Below are 9,842 nucleotides of genomic sequence, written 5' to 3'. Positions count from 1 at the left end.
TTAAAGAACAAGGGCATTTTTAGGCTCCTGATTTGAAATCAGTGATAAAAATGGTATGTCATCAGACATTTTTCAGAACATTTTAAAACCTTCCTTAAGGCCAGGACACAGATGCACAATTAATGTACCACAAGGGCGGAACACAACAAAACAGTCCCACAGATGATCATGTGCTTTAATATAGGTCTCCCTCTCCTATGCTTCTTGGCTTCATTTACATTTGCTAAGACTTTATTAGATGAGCAAGCTGCTGCTTCTTTTACCCCAACTGCTATCACTGCTGTTTTGTAGCCAGATTTTGCTAGTATCAGTTTAGTATTTTGTGGGAAGACAACACGTTAAAGAATGACTAGTGTTTCATTAAGCAATATTGTATAAAATACACAATTTACACTGGTTACACTCTCTTTTCTATTCCATTATTCAAAATCATAAAATGCTAAAGAACTATTGTCATTGTTTTGCTTTTATTATGGTGAAAGATATGAGAGTAAGTGATGAATGGTGCAATTTAATTCATTCTAATTTAGATCAATTTAACTAAAATGAGAATTTGGAATATGTATTATATAATTGTTGGTATAATATTTGCAAGAAGCAAATTATTTACAGGTATATTTACTCAGATGAATATGGCATACTGATGGCTGTAATATAGATCATAATCTAATTCTGGCCAAGGTAGTATTGCCGTCTCAGATTAAAAAATGAAAAAAGATTTGAGATTTATTGTTTTTGAAGGAGAAAATGGTATCTGGTATCAACCCATTGGTAAGAGGAAGTTCTTAAAAAATACTGAAGGGTTAGAAAAAGAATAGTAATGTGCATGCATAGGTAAGGAACATTATCCGTTTTTTATGGAATGAGATCTCTCTTAATTATTTACCAAAACAGTCTGCAGTAGTTAAAATGCAGATTGAACATGGAAGTCAGGTGTGGAATGACATATATATGTGAATGCCATATGTGCACTCAAGACTGCCAGACTCTGAAATCACAAGGGCTGATGGGGAACATTTAAAGTCATCTCAAAAATATTGAAAGTTTGAAAAATATATTAAAAATTATCAGATTCCGACTAAGACACAGGCCACAATGCACAAAATAATAATTAAACCAGTAACTTTCTAGAATATGACATAGTAATGCTCCAGCTAATATCATGTGTATCCAGGAGGTCTCTGGCTTTTATGTCAGCTGAAGCAGAGAGCTTAAATGGTTAAAAAAAATTATAAATGGAACTTCTTATTGTTGCTGTTGGAAAGTTCTGTTGATCTTCAACTTATCAGTATTTAGTAGGTTATTCAAGCTATGACCCAAATTTGAACATTTTGATTTCAGGGTTAAGAAAACCTGAAGGCTGGTCTAGTGAGTTGGGTTAGTGAACTATGTATGACAAGGAAGGGTGTTTTTGGTGTAGTGTCTTAGACTTAGTTGTAAAAATGACCTTGTGAAAAACAGGGCTGCTGTTCATGTTGTCATTTTTCTTTGTGCAATCTGGCCACATAAATCTCCTTAAAGAGAATGTCTTTCTGGATTGGATCCCAGAGCATAAAAGATACTAAGGGAACAGTAATAATCACAGTGACGCCTCCTCGCAGTAGCAGAAGCATTTCTGTCTATGGCAACAGGGTGAGTTGGGAAAAAATGAGATGTTATTAGTGCAATTGAGAGAATATATCATCAGAGCCATCTTTTATTCCTCTCAGTCACATCACTGCTGAAGAGGACATTTTTCATGCTCTAAAAAGCTGGGTTCACATCCTGGAGAGGGGTTAAGGGGAAGATACTCTTATAATGGAAAACCCAAATACATCAGTGCAACATGGCTGATGTATTAGAAATAGTTAATGGTCCAGATTGCAATTCTCCTGAATTTCCTCATTCAGCTCAGCTAGCTGCTTTCTTGTGCCCTTGAGAAACCTTGCAGTTTCCCAGAGCACAGCATTCTCTTCAAGATGAAAAAATAATGGTTGAAATACATGAGTAAAGCTTTGGTTCTGTCCAGTAGCAACACACTATTACAGGTTTTCTTCTCCCCACCTGGTCATGGGGCCAGGCAACCCATTTCAGCTCAACCTGGCGTGGTAAGTCCCTGCCTGAGCAACACCATAGGAGTGCCAGTTTCCTGCTCTGCCTTCTGAATGGACCAACACTGTTGCATGGTCTTCAGCCTCTTGCCATATCTGCTGCTTCACTGACTGGGCTGGAGGGACCCTGGACCTGTTTCATCTCTTGCTGTGTCTGTGGCCATTACCTGTCCTCCTGTCAAACTCTGCAGGACTGTACCCAGTAGGTGAGACCACTGGCAGCAGACTTGTCCCCTGCTCATGAGCAGCCCCATTCTTGCTGTGCCATGATGATGTAGAACCCCAAAGGGTGTTGTAGGTAAACTAGGTTGCCTTTAAAATATCATATTATCAGAAGACTTTTCTTTTATCTTTTTTCTACTTCTGTAGTTGGCTCAATGGAAACAAAAAATTCTGAAAATTCTTGAAAATCCCATCCTAAATAACTTCCTAACTTCTAGTTTGAGTGGAGGAAGGTTAATAGACTGTGAATACTAAAGGGTGATTATAATAATTAGTGTTAGCTGTTGTCAATGGTTTGCCTTTTTTGCTTTTCAGCAGGATTTTCTGTAGTCCTTGAGAAACTTATTGTTGTGGCGTTCCATACAGCACACTTACAGTGTGGAAACTGATACACACATAAGAGAAGTAATTTCATAAAGTCTTTGAAAAGAGCAGATTCAAAACTGGAAATAGGAATGCCCTACTTCTGTCTCCTGAAAAGAAAATTTCATGAAAGAAGTTACGCCAGTCATTGAAAATTTTGTCTTCAAAAATTTTATGAAGAAAACTTCCCTTAGCAGGAAATACACTGTTGTTCTTACTAAAGCTTCCAATAGATTAACGAAACCAACAAGACCTAAGCACAATGTTACATAATTTCCTTATTAATTCTGTCCTTCTGTTTCTCTTTTCTGTTCAGCTTTTGTTTTTCCTGTGCTTTTGTACTGAATGACAAGGACATAAGGGCAAAGAAGCAACACATCATGCATGCCTTTATGCTTATTACTCAGTGCAGTACTTTGTTGCTTTGCTAAATTATTACTATTTCTGTATTCTCTATCTTTTAACTGTTCTCAGAATGAGAAATACTGGCATCTTCTTTGTTGAAGTAATGAATCTGTGTGGTATTATTAGTAGTACTATAAGACAAATATGATCAGAAGTGAGGCTGAGAGTCTCAGGAAATCAACTACATAAACATCCCAAAATTAATCTAAGCAGTGGTCTAGCTAGTAATTTGAAATTTCCTGTGATTGAAATTTCTAGGTCTTTCTATCTGCTGCTCAGATATCCTTACAAGAGAAAGAAGCTTCCTAAAGTCCAGCCTATACTTTTATTTCTTGTCTGACATGTTCTGAAGAGTAGATGATTCCACTTTTCCTTAGCAGCAGCAGTTGACATATTTATTCCTTTTTAATCCATCTCATGGCTTTTGATCTCTCTAAGTAAAAACTTCTAGGCTCCTGATCACATGACTCTCTTCTGAACTTGTCTTTTGATCCGTATCTCTTAAGAAAGTGTCACAGATCTTGAGGTTTTCCTGGTGCTGTCTGATGCACTTAGCTGCTTTTCATGGACTAGTCCTGTCCACAAGCCTGCTGAAATCACATTGACATGTTCTTTTTGGAAAAGATGAAGATGGTGACAGCTTATAAGACAGCATTGTTTAATGTATTACCAACCTTTATGCCAAAGTGTGGAAGAAAATCAAAATTGCCTCCTTCAGACATGGTTCCAGAAGCTATCCCTTCCCTGTAATAGTTGTCGTGGTACCAGCTATGAAATAGAGGTCACTGCAATTTTCTTAGCATTGTTAATCCTTTCCAAACCTCTGCAATCAAACCCGTTCAAAACCAGTTCATTGCATCTGTTGCAGGTTTCAGTGGTTATGCTGCTATGTCCCTTTGCATGGTTTGAGAACTCATGGGAGTTCTTTGAGCACTCCATGGCCATGTGCACATTTGCAGAGAAGGTCTATGGATTGTTAATATTAATAAACACTTAAACATTTCTGGTAAAAAATAATTAGGTTTATAAGTATGAAAACCCCCTAGTGCTCAGAGAGCATGATAACAGATGTCACACAGCTTCTTGGTAAGCTTCTGTTAAAATAAAGCAGCTGATCTTATTTTACTTTTAATAAAAACTTGTCATCTAATGTGATAACACTAACAGCTAGCAGTGAAGAGTCAAAGAGAACAGCTCCCAGATGACTCATAGTATTTAGACAAAGAGTTTGGCTGATTCTATAAGTAAAAAGGAAACCTAGAGTTAAGTCACAGACAGTCTGGTAGACAAGAGGGCTAACAGAATTTTAAAATAATCTAAATGGATTGTTCAACCTTTTCTACTCAGTGGGATCCACTGTATCAAAAGAGGTAACTGCGTTTATCTTTCAGAAATCTGATAGTGGATATTGCAAAAAGCTAAGCATTTTAAGAAATTACTCAAGTAGGCTTACCAAATCAATAAGGAAAACTTTTGAACAAGAAATTTAGAAAATTAACAATCATTTAGTAAGCTTGAGACAACATCTTGATCTATATGATAATATCAGCCCTACTGCAAGGCATCTATAAAGCCTGGTGGATGTTGAGTTCTCCTGAACAGTTAATAGGAATGGAAAGGAACCTGGTAAACTGAGTAACAAGCTCTTTCCAATTAAGAAACAAGGTCTTTTTGGCTTTTGCTTTGACCTTAAATAGGGCAAAGATTTGGCAAGGAAAATTAACAAGTTGTTCTAGTGGAAAAAGTACAATGGTTTTTTATTCCCTTGTATCTCAAGAGCTAAAAATAAGGCTGAAGTTATTGCTTTTACTCAAATTGCTACAAAGATGTTAATTTAATAATTTAGTTTTACTTTTTTCTTTATAAATAACCTGACTCAAATAGGTCTTCTATATACAGCTTCACCCTTCCCCATGTAAGCCCTTGTTGCACTTCACTAACTAGTGTGTCCAGCTCTGTAAGGAGAGCGTGTATACTTTGACATGGTGGTTGAACAATTAATAAAACCAGTTTTCCCTCAAAGCTCTATTTAACTAGCTTTAAATGACTGGGGAAAAAAATTGTTGAAAGATAGTGACTTAGAGCAGAGCCTTCAGCAGAAGCTAATGATAAAGTTGCTCTCATCTCAAGAAAGTAAAAAGCTCAGATGATAAAAAGGCTTTAGTATTGATTTTGGTGGAGTTTTCCAGTTTATGCTTAAGTTCCTTCTCCATCTCTCTCTCAGTATCTTTAACCTGACTTGTATCATCAAATTGTTGTGATGGTCTTTTGAACTTTTATTATCTGACTGTCTTGCCTGCATGGTTGCTTCAGCATTATCTGAAAGGGTTGATCCACCCCTTCCACCCCTCATGTAGTTCTTGGGATTGAAGTAGGTTTGGTATGTGAATGAGAATATAGATCGGATAAATCCATCACATGTTTTGTCTTTTCCTAGATGCTCTGTCTCTTTTTGAAGAATTATACAGATTATTGAGAATCAAATAGATAAATGAAGTGGCCATGTTATCTGTATCTGCAGATCACCTGGTAGTTTGACTGTCGGACATACGCACTTTATAGCTTTCAATCAAATGAGTCTGCTTTGCTTTGTTTTGCTGCAAATAAAGTCACATATAATTGCAAAGTCACCAAAATTCATTTTCTGTCTTAAAGCTACTAGAATACAGTAGCAGACAACTGGAGTTGTCAGGAACCTGTCTTTAAGGTACTGCAGAAATAACCTTGACTTCAATTATTTTTTTTTTCCCTTTTTATTTTTTTTTAATTTGTCAATGCCAGCATGAAAATGTGCATTTCTGTTCATACTGACATTCCTGTAAAGGATATACAACTCAGCATAAAATGTTTTACATATTTTTTTACATTTGTGCTTACCAAATATTAACATACTAATGTGCAGGATAGTGACATGCTAGCTCCAGGTCTACTTTTCTTTCTCAAATACACAAAGAGCTGAAGTACTCAAAGAGACTTAGTGAGTTTAAATCAACATAGCTCCACTGGTTTTAATGAAGTTATGCTAATTTACACTAGCAGAGAATGTACTAAATCCCCAAAGAACATATGTTCCCCTTGATTACGTTTTGCTGTTAGGTATAAGCGTTGTTCCATTCCGACACAATCGCTGCCCATTGTTCTTTCAATATACATACTTTAAAGTATGCAATCACTACATAGTTTTGAATGTTCCTTGCCTGTGTAAATCCTTATAAAGATGATTCTGAAATCAAGTTTAGTAGGGCCTGAAAAAGATACGAAGGATTAAAGAAATTTCAAGGTTGCATTAACTACTTCCGATTTTTTGAATTTTACAATTGGGCTAAGTCTCTATGAGCATGTTAAGCTTGATAAGGCCATAGAAACATGCTCCAGTCACACTGGTAGCAAGGGTTGAAGCTGAGTGTTGAACACCAGAGTACAATTACTACTTTTCAATGCTGCTTAAAAAAGTCTCAGCTAATAACAATGACAAATACAAAGCTACAGTAAATTCCTCAGCAGAATTACAAGCTATGCATTGAGAAGCTCATATTTCTGTTAATTAGCTAAGTTTGACATCAACTAGGGTAGCAAAACATTTAGCTGCATGGTATGAAATGAAGTAAACAGCATGCCAGTATTAAAGCCACCAGTAGGAAAATAGTTGAGTTAAAGAACTACCAAAACTTAATATTAATTAGTAATGACCCATATATCAATTAAAGTACTGCTATGTGAGGCTAGGTCAGATTGAGGAAGATTGAGAAGGCTTGTGTTGCTTACAGTAAAATTTTGCATTTGTAACTGACAGCACAAAGGAGACAAGTATTAAAGGAGAGACAGTAGGGAGGCACTGCTCCCCCCTCAGCTTGTAATGAGGGGAAAGGTGAGGCAGGAGTGGGATGTGCTGAAAGTGGTCCAAGAGGTTGGTGGAGGAAAGAGGAAACTAAAGAGAATTTCAGTGCTAGACACTCAGCAGAAAGCTGTACCTTGCTTTCTGGTGTAATACTCAAGTCAGTTTTTGCTGTCCTTGAGGGCAACCTGAATTAATCTTTATTCTTCATTGATCCTAAAGCATCTAAAACCCAGCCATTGATATAATTTGCAATAGCCTCAGGTTTGCTTTATATTGTCTTGCTACAGCCTGGATGCCAAAAAATCATTGACTGAGAGCAATATTGGGAGCATGCCCCTTTCCTCTATTTTTTTGCCCTTTATAGGCTCTCTAATAGACTTTAAATACTAGTTGTTAGCAAGATAATTCTTCATACTTTCTTATATTGAGGTGCCCAAAACTGAACACAGTACTTGAGGTGGGGCCTCACCAGTGCCCAATACAGGGGGAGGATCACTTCCCTAGTCCTGCTTGCAACACTGTTTCTAATACAGGCCAGGATGCCCTCGGTCTTCTTGGCCAATCAGGCACACTGCTGGCTCGTATTCAGGTGGCTGTCGATCGGCACCCTGAGGTCCCTTTCCACCAGGCAGCTTTCCAGCCATTCTTTCCCCAGCCTGTAGCATTGCATGGGGTTGTTGTGGGCCAAGTGCAGGACCCAGCACATGGCCTTGTTGAAGCTCTTACAATTTGCCTCAGCTCATCCATCCAGCCTAAGTCCCTCTGTAGAGCCTTCCTGCCCTCATGTAAATCTATACTGCCACCCAATTTAGTGGCATCTGCAAATTTATGAGGTAAAGCTCAAGGCTTCCTGACGAAGATGGGATTTGAACCCATGCATGCAGAGCACAATGAATTAGCAATCCATCACCTTAACCACTCAGGCACCTCATCCACATAGGTTGCTGTCATCCATTTTTTTGAAAGCTGGACCATGACCTTGGCCCACTTACCTCCAGACAGTTGTAAATAGTAAAATTTGTAGTTAATTGGATGCTATACCAGTGAGGAACCATTAGAAAATGGCAGAACCATGGCATGTCCCTTCCTCCATGTCTTTACTAACATGTCCTGAATTATCAGGAGACAATTTGCATAGAAACACCTGAAGCTTTTGACAAGTGGCATTTGTTTCATTAAAAAACCTGAAGTCCTCTCCATAGCTGTCACACCAGCCTTCCTGGCTAAGCTTAGATAGCTAAAATAGACAACATATGTTTCTCATAGAAAAGCATGTTTTATGTGCAAGACCCTCTGCAGCAAATAGAAAGCAAAACCCAGAAACAGTAATGTATACAAATCCAGGACAGCTTTGCCCTGTTAGCAATGGTAATTGAGGAAGAGCCTTTTAAGATCAGAGTAATGTGAAGATAAAGATGACTTATGAATTGAGAAAAATGTGATAAAGATGTCTCTTCAAAATAATTTCCAAGCATTCATTGTCTCTTACTTTAGCTGATTGATTTCACTCATCAACTTCCCCAGTTTTGAATATACTGTCCCTTTTAAAACTGTACGGTGCATTGTAGTAAGCACACTAACAAGCTAGTTCTGGAGAAATCAACTTCGAGAAACATAAGGATTTAAGTATGTGCTTATTTTTCAGCATGTTAGGAATCCTACTGAAGCTAAGGGGAATTATTCACCTACTTACATTTTGTACAACTTCATGTATTTTGCTGAATTAGAGCCAACAAGATACTAACTTCATCCCAGAAAAGCCCAAAGTGCTTTCAGGAAACAAAGTGTATGCATACAATTCAGTGTAACAAGGGAGAATTTCTGATGGACTGCAGCATTCCATTATTATATTGCTGTGTAGCTGGCATGACTGATGGATAGATCATTTTTGGTGCGATCCAGCACAATTCAAATCAGAATTTTTCTTAATAGCAAATGTAAGCCAGGCATTACTTGAAACAGATATTAATACAGTATTCAATAAATTTAAGTAGTTATTTAATGCTCTTTGAAACAAATATTTATTTTCATTACATGTGTATCAGTATAGTTACTAACACTATTAAATTAATCTTTGCTAACAGTTTTGGTTCTGTTAATATTGTAATTGAAATATGAATTATTGATGTGACATTATAATTTGTATGAGCAATAGAACAGTAGTGCTGTTAGGTTTTTAGCCCTCCCCAGGAAAACATTAGGAATTTTGTTTCACATCAGCTCGGTAGAGAAGTATGCTTTATTAAATGCGTTATTCCAGAATTCTGTTTCTTCTGAGCAGTGTTAACTATGTCTTAAACTGCCAAGCTTAAGCCCACTAGGCTGTAAATGATTTGGTACCAGTATGTTTGTACAGTAAAAATAAAGCAGTAGTGGCCATTTAAATGCATACTGTAGCATGGCTAGCTAATCTGTCTTTCAAAGAAAAAAATGCAAGGTACTGTAAATGAGATTCATATTCATTCATTTATGAAGAATAAACAGGGCAACATTTCCTTTTTTCTCTCCAATGTATGCTTAGTGTGCTCTTGTGAGTTGTAGCATAGCATTTCATTTATAAAAAATGAAGTGAAATATCAAAATAGTTGTTTACCTTCTTCAGATGGCCTCAAAGTATACTGCATATCTTTTCAATATATTCCTGTACTTCCCAGGAGAAGGAAGGAATTGAGTAGATTTCAAAAGAACGTAAAGCAAAAAATCACATGTATATGTGTATAAACCTCTTTGCACTGCATTTAATGATAATGCATCAGTGTGTAGGTAGCAATCCTTGGTATTTATCATGACTCCCATGTTTGTATATCAGATGAAGTCAACACTCTGGTTTCACAGAATCACAGAACCATAGAATGTTAGGACTTGGAAGGGACCTCTTGAGATCATAGAGTCCAACTCCCCTGCCAGTGCAGAAACACCAAATC

At 37.1% G+C, this 9,842-nt stretch overlaps 1 non-coding gene across 1 annotated transcript; it reads right to left on the bottom strand.

Moving 5' to 3' along the window:
• Positions 1-7,769: 7,769 nt before the first annotated feature.
• On the bottom strand, positions 7,770-7,851 carry TRNAS-GCU (transfer RNA serine (anticodon GCU)). Its single transcript has one exon. It is a non-coding gene; the product is annotated as a tRNA-Ser (tRNA).
• Positions 7,852-9,842: the final 1,991 nt, after the last annotated feature.

This window comes from Apus apus, chromosome 6 (genome assembly GCF_020740795.1).
Source record: "Apus apus isolate bApuApu2 chromosome 6, bApuApu2.pri.cur, whole genome shotgun sequence".
Lineage (NCBI taxonomy): Eukaryota > Metazoa > Chordata > Aves > Apodiformes > Apodidae > Apus > Apus apus.
Note: the sequence above shows the minus strand (reverse complement) of the source record. Positions and strands in the feature narration are given on the sequence as shown.